Source organism: Myotis davidii, unplaced genomic scaffold (assembly GCF_000327345.1).
Source record: "Myotis davidii unplaced genomic scaffold, ASM32734v1 scaffold6, whole genome shotgun sequence".
Taxonomy (NCBI): Eukaryota; Metazoa; Chordata; class Mammalia; order Chiroptera; family Vespertilionidae; genus Myotis; species Myotis davidii.
The window spans coordinates 15,433,652-15,443,301 of NW_006383011.1; the positions used below are offsets into that span (position 1 = coordinate 15,433,652).

Sequence of the window (9,650 nt, forward strand, 5' to 3'; positions counted from 1 at the left end):
CCTCCGGGGAACGCGCGGGCCTGGCGCGCCACCCCCGGGGTACGCGGGAGGAAACAGGCGGGTTTTGAGTCTCTCGACTCTATGGACGTCTCCACTCTAACAGACTGTTTCTTTCCTTTTTTTTAAACAGCGGAGTTCCTCTTTTCAACTTGACTCCCCGACTGTCCTCAGCAGAATCCAATTGCCCTGGATTTCTTAAAGGTTTTAAGCTGTTTCTCCAACTTGGTATTTATTTATTTCTTCCTTCTGGTGTCTAAAGACTGTGATCAAGGCTGTCCTGCGCTCTTGGCAAGGCTTAGTCCGGCTCTGTGGGGTACTAAGAAGTTCAGAGGATTACTTGGTGGCCTGTGGGGAGGGGCAGACCAACAACACCCTGTGCCTGGTTCAGGTTCTGGTGGCCCCACCTCCGACGTGCCCTCAGTTTAGTCTTGTGTAGGGATGGAGGCCATCACGCACAAAATCACAGTAAGACCAAAACAAAAGTTAGCAAGCAAAAAAAAAAAAAAAACACCTCCCTGTGTGTAAGCGAAGACTCCAGAGAACGGGGGTGTCAGGGCAAGCTTTTAAGTTTAGACTCCTAAGACCCCTCAAGTAGGTCTTTCCCACTGCCCGCACGTGACCTTGAGAGTGAGCATGGCCACTCAATGTTGGGGGCCTCTGGACAGCTGTAAACGTGGGAAGGCTTTTGTCAAGAGGAGCCCAGGCTCCTGGTGCTTATCCCACTGGGCCCTTGGCGCTGCAGCCACGGGAGTGGGGTAGTGTTATCAGTTGGAAGGCAGTCTTCCTGCCCCTCACCCCATCCTCTTAGATACCCTCCTCTTCAGGTTCCAAATGTAGCTCCATTCCTTGCTTGGCAGGCAGGGTTTCCTGAACTTGGAGGCTGTGCTGAGTACCTGGGGTCTGCCCTGATCTCCCAGAATCCAGGAGATATGCGAAGAAAAATTGGGACAGCTCTGGCAGTTAGAATTTGCTCAGTTTACACACATTCCTCCTTGCCTACTACTGTCAGCTCCTCTAGCTGGCTTTTGATTAGTTGCCCTTGGCTGCCCTTGCTAGTTACCAGAACCGGATTTTGCTAGGAGAATGATTTGAGCATGTCCTTCTGGGGAGGGTGGCCTGAGAACACCCTGTGATTTACCCCAGATCTGGCAGTCCCCAGAGTCAGCCCTGGGGCAGACAAAGAAAAGCAGAGTTGATAAGCAGGAGGCAATCTTTATGGAAAAGAAAACCTCCCTCTTTTCTGCGGTCCTTTGCCAATCCTGCCCCCAGGTTGCAGCACTCAAGGGACCTAGCCGAAGGTGAATGGCTCCTTGTTTCTTTGACAGGTGTTCCAATATGTGTGTGGGCATGGGCCCAGGTGGGGAGGAACATCCCTTGCACCAGGCGGGGAAAGCCCTGCCAAGTATCATGGTTTAAACTTATGATGAGAAGAATTTATCTCAGTCTACTGAGATCTTGCTTCTAGGCGCATCCTTTGTTTGGCTCAAATTCATTTTTATAATACAGAAACAAAAAACTTACCATGAGCTGCTCCTCAATACTGTGGAACACCTGCCTTCTTGGCTCTTCTCCAGCAGAGATAAGACCCCAGCCTGCTAGTGACCAGCTTTTCGGGGGGACGGTAAGAGACTATAGGCACAACAACCATGACTAATTAGTAACATTTGCCAAAATCAAAGGCATATAAAAAGAGTGGTGGTGGTTTTTATTTTTTAATCTGAAATCTCTTAGGTGAGAGTTTAGGACAAATTCTGATTGCTACCAAGATAACTTGCTGATGAGGTGAAGCTGAGCTCAGAGGAAGTAATGAAGTTCATAGGAGGTATTGGTTTACTTCCTACCAGTGTCTATGTGGTCTCCACTTTCAGTTCTTGGTTATCAGGGTTCTTTCCAGCTACTCTTCAATTTATTATTCAAGATGATGTTTTCTGGATTTACATTGTAATTTAAGTTTGGTCCTGGGAGGGTGTCAGCGTAACTTCCATTTAATCTGCCGCCATTTCCCTGCTCTGAATCTATATCCTGCCTACTGGGTTTCTCAAAGGGACAGTAGGAAGAGATATGAAGACTCCTTTCTCCTTCAGGCTTTTGATTATTAGTTTTATTCCTTCTTTAGCACCTTGTTTTAGAGCAGTGGTTCTCAAATGCTGCGACCCTTTAATACAGTTCCTCATGTTGTGGTGACCCCCAATTTCATTGTTACAAATTGAACATAATTAAAGCATAGTGATTAATCACAAAAACAATATGTAATGATATATGTGTTTTCCGATGGTCGTAGGTGACCCCTGTGAAAGGGTCGTTCGACCCCCAAAGGGGTCGCGACCCACAGGTTGAGAACCTCTGTTTTAGAGGCTATTGTGCAAATTTGGGTAAAGGTTTAGGTAGGTCATTCTGAACCTTGATGAGTTTAGTCTGGAAGAGTATCATTAGAATTGTTTGCCCACAAAAGAGCTTCAATCTGTGCTTGATTTACACAAAAAAGTACTGGTACAACAATATCCAAGTTAGCCAGGACCTCATTATGAATAGAGATGTCCTCTGGGATTGGAGGGAAGGGACCATCAGGACACAGTAAATCCCTTGCTATTAAGTTAATGATTGTCACAAAGGAAAAACCTCTTTGGTTAAAGATTCTAGGCTAAAAAGGGGAAAGAAAGGTTCAAGGGTGACAGTTATACGGGTTGGGGGGGGGGCTGGAGTAGGTGCGATGAGGATTATTAACTAGATGCATGACTGGAATAGTTTGTTGACTCCAAGGAACATGCTGTATAGTAGTGCTCAGGTTTAAGATTGATATTATTGTGCCCATATCAATCAAAAAGTTGTAATGTTATCCTTTAATTTTTAGAGAAATGTTTCCTTGCAGGTTTAAGAATAAAATGCGAAATGGAACACCTTCATTGATAACTTTTTTCTTTTCTGTTTTTTTAGTTTCTTAGTTCTAGAGCTCTTTCAATATAGACTCTTTCAAGATTTTGATCATAGCATATTAAAGTCCCTATTTCTGGTTTAAGGCCATTCACAAAAAGTTAAGAGGGAGAGAGCCAAAGTCAAGTTGGCTTCAGGATTTACTCCTGAATACTGTCCCTCCTTTTTCTTTTTAAAGTTTATCTTTATTGTTGAAAGTATTACAGACGTCCCCTTTGTTTTTCCCCCCTTTGGCCACCTCCATCCCACATCCACCCCTCCCAGGCCTTCAAGTTCATGGGCTATGAATATATGCATATAAGTTAATCTCTCCCTTCACCACCCCACCATGTTTTTTGCCTTGAAGAACTGAATCAGAGTACCATTTATTTCCACAGGAAAGTTAAAAGATAGTTTACCAAAGACCTTGACCACCATCTATAGCTTTTCTAAACCCCTTCAATTTCCTATGCAATTTAAGGTCTTTTAAGTCACTAGAGGTCTTCCCATTCTGAATATAGAAACATCAATGATGAGAATCATTGATCGGCTGCCTCCTATACAACCCACACTGGGATCGAGCCTGCAACCCAGGCATATGCCTTGACCAGGAATCAAACCACGACCTCCTGGTTCATACGTCGACACTCAACCATTGAGCCACATGCTGGGCCCATTCTGACTTTTTTACATCTGAGCTTCCTACTAATGTATGAAGTAATTTATATATATTTGAATGCTCTGGACTAGATGTCCCTCAAACTATCCTAAATTCCTCTGTGATGTTCACTGTCTTGTCTAGGCCTTGAAGAGTCTTTGAGGATGGTTTTCAGCTGAGAACGAAAGCAGAACTTAAAAAGTCACCATAAGAGATGTTTTTCTATGTGGAAGGAGGTTTACCCTAAAGAGGGAAGTGAGGTTTGGGGTATTTGACCAGCCAGGAGGGGAGGAGATTAGGTCAGAGGGAGTGAAGGATAGCCTTTTCAACTCACCTTAGCCATTCTGCCTCCCCCTGCAAAAAACAAACAAACAACAACAACAACAACAACAACAAAATAACTCCTAAGGGGACCTGAGTGTCTGCCTTTTGATGATTTTAGCAGTTTTAGACTTTAAACAATAGCTTTGCTCCATCTGCTTTTCAAATAACTTATTTTTCTCTTCTGTCTTTTAAAAAACATACTTGTGAAAAATAACACAATTAAAGGCAAGTGCATACAGTAATTATTATAAAGCAGTGAGAGGAAAATAGAGTAGAGGAGCTGTTCCCTGGACACAGGGACCTCTCCCCCAGGACGACGCTGCTCTCTTCTTCCTGCAGCTGGGGCTGCAATCTTAGAGCTGCAGCCACCCTGCCTGACTCTGAGAGCCTGGGGCTGCCCAGCCTTCTACTGTCCAGTCCACTGGAGGACTGCAGTGCCTTCTGCTCCGCCCCAGGCCTGCTGTGCATGGTACCCAGCAGGTGTACAGATGTCCTTGTCCATCACAGTGAGCAGGCGTAGATAGATGCTTCTGATAGACTCCTCTGGATTGGGCTTTCCAAACTACTCAGAACTTCAAGGAGAAGGTTCTAGTTGTGAAGGATAAAGGTTATGTGAAATATGGAGTAAGTCTGTATGGATGTTGCAAGAAAAGTAAGACAGTACACAATAGTGTTTAACAATAAATTTTCTCCTTAAACTTGGATGGAGAGTGTTGTGGATTAAAATCCTCTTGGCAATTCTAGTAATAAACCTCCAGGGTGGCATCTAAAATGGACCTGCTTTCTCCTCCTAGTTCCCTTCTCTACTTTCAAGCACTAAGGAAACCTTTGGAGCAGCCGTCGCCAACCAGGGGTCCGTGGACCACTGGTGATCCGTGAGGTCTGAAAGGTTGGTGACCGCTGCACTAGAGGATGAGCCATCAATCAGTATAAAGAGGTTCATATAAACACTCTGGATAATTCTTTGACTGTAAGGAAGCTTCTAATATTCTTTCAGAAGGATCATTTTCTGTCATTCGAAACTTTACCCTTTTCTGAAAAAGAATGCTCTGTCAAAAGAAGTCCCTTCTAATTTTAATGTGTTTTCTCCATGTCCAGGGTAGTCCTCGAGTGTACCTTAGACCCTGAAAACACTTATCCCTCTAATCACTTACAAAGAATAATGAATCAATCAATGACCGAGCAGAGGGTTTGAACTAATTCTTGGAGTAAACACTGTGGCCGGGAAAACTCAAGTAACTGCCTCTGTTCATGCAGTAGCTATCATGCTGAAAAGTGCCTTGTCAATAGAAATTTTGTAAATTAAATCTTAGGCAAAAATCCTATATAATAAAAGGCTAATATGCAAATAACCAAATGGCCGAGCAACCGGTCGCTATGACGCACACTGAACACCAAGGGGTGTGTGCGGAACATGGCGGGTGTTGGCAGCAGGTGGCAGAGCATGGAACATGGCAGGTGTTGGCCGCAGTGAGATGGTGGAGCAGGTGAGCAGGGGCACCAGACCAAGGCAGGGCACTGGTCACTGTCATTGGGGTGAGCCTCTGGTGGTTACTGAAAATTCTTTGCTTCTGCGCACCATGGTCCTGCCTGGCACGCGCACCCGCTGCCGGCACCCAGCGCCAGCCCCAATGGCTCGGAGCCGTCAGCAGTTGGGAGCAGTCAGTGGGTGCGAGCAGTGGCTGCTGGCCCCGATTACCCCTCAGGGCTTTTCCACCTCCCCCTGTTCCTAAGGGGCGATTGGGGCAGCAGTCCCCACTCACACCCACTGCTGGCGCAGGCCCCAATTGCTCTGCGCCCTCAGCGGGTGTGAGCGGGGCCAGCGCTGTCAGTACGTGGGAGTGGCAGTGGCAGGAGCGGGGCTGTAGGTAGAAAGGGGACTGGGGGCCATGGAGGATGGGCGGAGACCCACCCCTGTGCCCACTGCAACCTCGTAGCCCACAGTTTCTTTCAAGGTGCACAAATTCGTGCACTGGGCCCCTAGTGATCATCATAAAAAATGCCTTCTATAAGAAGAGACTTTCATAATGTGAACAGTCTGACTGTAACCTATTGTGTTTGTTTAGCTAACGGCCTCTGTGTGTCCCAGTCTCATGACTGAATGCCCAAGTACTCCACCTCAACTCTCACCTACTCGGTAAAGCCTTACCCTGCCACCCAGGTCTTACAGTTTATATTCTTTCATCTCTGCACTAAATTTTAACATGGTCTGTGTCCTACAGTTCAGCTCTTTTCAATGTTCAATTCCTGCAATGCTTAAAAAAAATAATACTTAATACATTAAAAATGTTTCTCTTGCTGCTTCCCTTCTTTTCTATATTTCTGTCATTGCAACCTTCAGTATATTTATAATAAGAATTTCAGGTATAGGTTAATAGGTGTCACTGTGAGAAATAAAATTTAAAAAGCTTACCATTCTTTTAAAATTGATTAACTGATTCGTTCACACACCGTGCCCCCCCCTTCACTTATATTATTAAAACTATTAGATGTTGGGTCAAGAAGAGAAAACAATTATTAATTTTGCTTAGAGAAGAATAAACTGTAATGGTGGGGATTTTGAGGGAAAGCAGGAGACAAGTCACCTTACAGGTGATATAATCGAGTTAATTTATTCTGAGCAGGTATGTGTCAATATTTTACTAAAAAACAAAAAATTTATTCTGAGCAGGTATGTGTCAATATTTTACTAAAAAACAAAACAAAACAAGTGCAGTGCACTGAACTGACCTGTTTAAAAAAAAAATATGGAAAGCTGAGTAGAAGCAGCCCAGATCCCTAAAGGTCAATTTATGGAAGGATCAATTAGTTCAATGTCCATACTACCCCCCAATTTGCCAAATGTGCAAGTTACCAAAAACTTAGAGTACTCTTGAAAATATCCAATGACTATTAAGGTATTTTTTATGAATACCACATGGAATATTTTTATTCTTCCAGGTATTATTTTCCAATATTCTAATTCAAAACATTCATATTTAACATATTCTAGAATGCTTTTATTCATGAATGCGTTTCATAAATGTATTTACGTTTCTTTCAAAACATCTTGAAATTATGGTAAGATAAATCAAACTTTCTATTAATTGGAAAGCTAAGCTCATAAGAAAGTAGGTGAAATCATGTAAGGAGAGTGGGAACTCAGGCTAGAACCCTGGATGCCTTAACATTTATAAGTTGAACAGAAGATGAGAAGTCAGTGAAAAGAATCCTAGAAAGAATAGACAGGCCTGGCCAGAGTGGCTCAGTTGGTTGAGGTCGAAAGGTTGCCAGTTCGATTCCAGGTCAGGGCACATGCCTGGGTTGTAGGTTCAATCCCTGGTTGGGCACCTACAGAAGGCAACAGATTAATGTTTCTCTCTCATATCGATGCTCCCCCCTCCCTTTCTGTCTTTAAGCATGTCCTCAGGTAAGGAATTAAAAAAAAAAAGGCCAGTGAGATAGGAGTGCATGATGTCAGAAAACACGAGATGGAAGTGTTTCAAAGTAGGGAGTGGTTGGCTGTGATGAACAGCACTGAGAGGGTAAGTAGAAAAAGAGGAGAAGGTACCATTGGATTTGCATGAAGATTGCAGTTTCATTAGTGTGGTAGTGAAGAAACCAGAGGGAAAGGTTATTTGATGGTAGGAATGGTTTATTGGAGAGGGAACAATTGGTGATTCAAGAGAGGGAAGAGGATAAGATCCGCAGAAGTGGAGGCATTGGTATCAGATACTGAGCTTCTTTTTTAAAAAAATAATTCTTTATTGTTGAAACTGTTACATATGTATCCCCTCTTCCCCCATTGGCCCCCTCTAGCACGCTTCTCCCCCAGCCCCCCCAAAAAAGCCTTCAGCACTGTATTGTCTGTGTCCATGGATTATGCATATATGCATACAAGGTCTTCAGTTGATTACCTCCCACCCATCCACCCTCCCCCACCTTCCCTCTCAGATTCTGCACTCTGTTCCATTCTTCAAGTCTCTGGATCCACTCTGCTCATTAGTTTGTTACTTAGATTCCACATATGAGTGTGATCATGTGATACTTGTCTTTCTCTGACTGACTTATTTCACTTAGCATGATATTTTCCAGGTCCATTCATGCTGTCACAAAGGGTAAGAGAGCCTTCTTTTTTACTGCTGCATAGTATTCCATGGTATAAATGTACCACAGCTTTTTTATCCACTCATCTACTGATGGCATTTGGGCTGTTTCCAGATCTCAGTGATTCTAAATTGTGCTGCTATGAACATAACGGTGCATACATTCTTTCTGATGAATGTTTCAGGTTTCTTAGGATATAGTCCTAGAAGTAGGATCACTGGGTCAAATGGCAGATCCATATTTAATTTTTTGAGGAAACTCCATAATGTTTTCATAATGGTTGCACCAGTCTGCATTCCCACCAGCAATACTAGGGTTCCCTTTTCTCCACATCCTCACCAGCACCTGTCATTTGTTGATGGTAGCCATTCTGTCAGGTGTGAGATGGCACCTCATTGTCATTTTGATTTGCATCTCTCAGATGATTAGTGACATTGAGCGTGTTTTCATATGCCTCTTGGCCATCTTGTCCTCTTTGGAGAAGAGACATTGAGTTTCTTGAAAAATGAGACCATGTCTTATTTGTACTTGTATCTCTAGTATCTCCCAGCACATATTAGGCACTCAAGAAGTATTACTGAATTATTGAACAAATGAACGAATGGAAAAATAGATGGATGGCAGGTGCAGGGCTGGAAAATGAATGATATCAAACTAAAACTTCAGAGTAAGGAAAAGAGAAGAGGTCCTGGATTAATAAGGTATCTTCAGGGACTTTGGGATCCTGGGTCTTGTCTCTGGGATAGGGTAGACAGATTTCAAACTCAGATGAAGATGAGAAGGAATGTGACTACTGAAGGCGGTTACCTTAGCTAACTTTCAAGGCACGGATCTGCTAAAACCAACTGCAGTGAGGGTTCTGGGACCATTTACTTTCTTTCTCTTTTTCCAAATCCAGGCTCATATGAAAAGTGATTATGTGTCTTTACAGAGCCAAATGGGAGGAGGTTCTAATAAATGACAGTGCCACATTCAGTTACCCATCCGGCCGATAGCTACCCACTGAATGACAGTCTTGTATGGAGGGAAAGGTATAAGGGCAGGGTTACGCGGGGCTCATCTGCTTGTTTCTTTTGCTTATGGGTGTGTGTTATTTATTTTTATGAATGCTTGCCTTCTATTGAGATAGCAGCTGATTTCACGAACTGCACAGGCGAGGTGGTGTTTGAACTGGGCCACCCCTAGTCTTGGTGGGACTCCCCTGTGGGTGAGTCGGTGTTGCAGAAGGCGGCTTTGTGGAATGGAGAAAGCAGAGCATGGAAGCAGGCCCGTCCTGGAAACACAGGACTCCAGGCCGGCTCCAGCGTCTTCCAGCCCTTTCATTAGGAAAGGATTTAGGATTCCTATTTTTTCCCAGTTTGCAAGTGGACGTGGAGGCTGAGTTGGAAGCTAGCCTTGGCGTCTGCTCCGATGGTTTTGCCCCGCCACGTCCTACGCGGGTCTACGTCCCTCGGGGTTTCCTAGCAACCTCCCGGGCCCGCCTGGCAACCTCCCGGGCCCCTGGGTGCCCAGGTTGATTACACCGGGCTGCAGCCGAGTGTCGCCTTCGGGAAGCAGGAAGAACGGCATCCGCCCGACCCTCGGGCCCGTTACACGTGGGATCTCCCGAGCCGTCCACCCTGCGCGACACCAGGCGAGGGCGGGGCCTCGCGGCGCCAATGGGCGGGCAGAA

General features: G+C 44.6%; 1 protein-coding gene across 1 annotated transcript in view; it reads left to right on the top strand.

Moving 5' to 3' along the window:
* The window catches only part of MCFD2 (multiple coagulation factor deficiency 2), a 20,426-nt gene that overhangs the window by 604 nt on the left and 10,172 nt on the right, over positions 1-9,650 (top strand). The gene's annotated exons all lie outside the window — the stretch shown is intronic.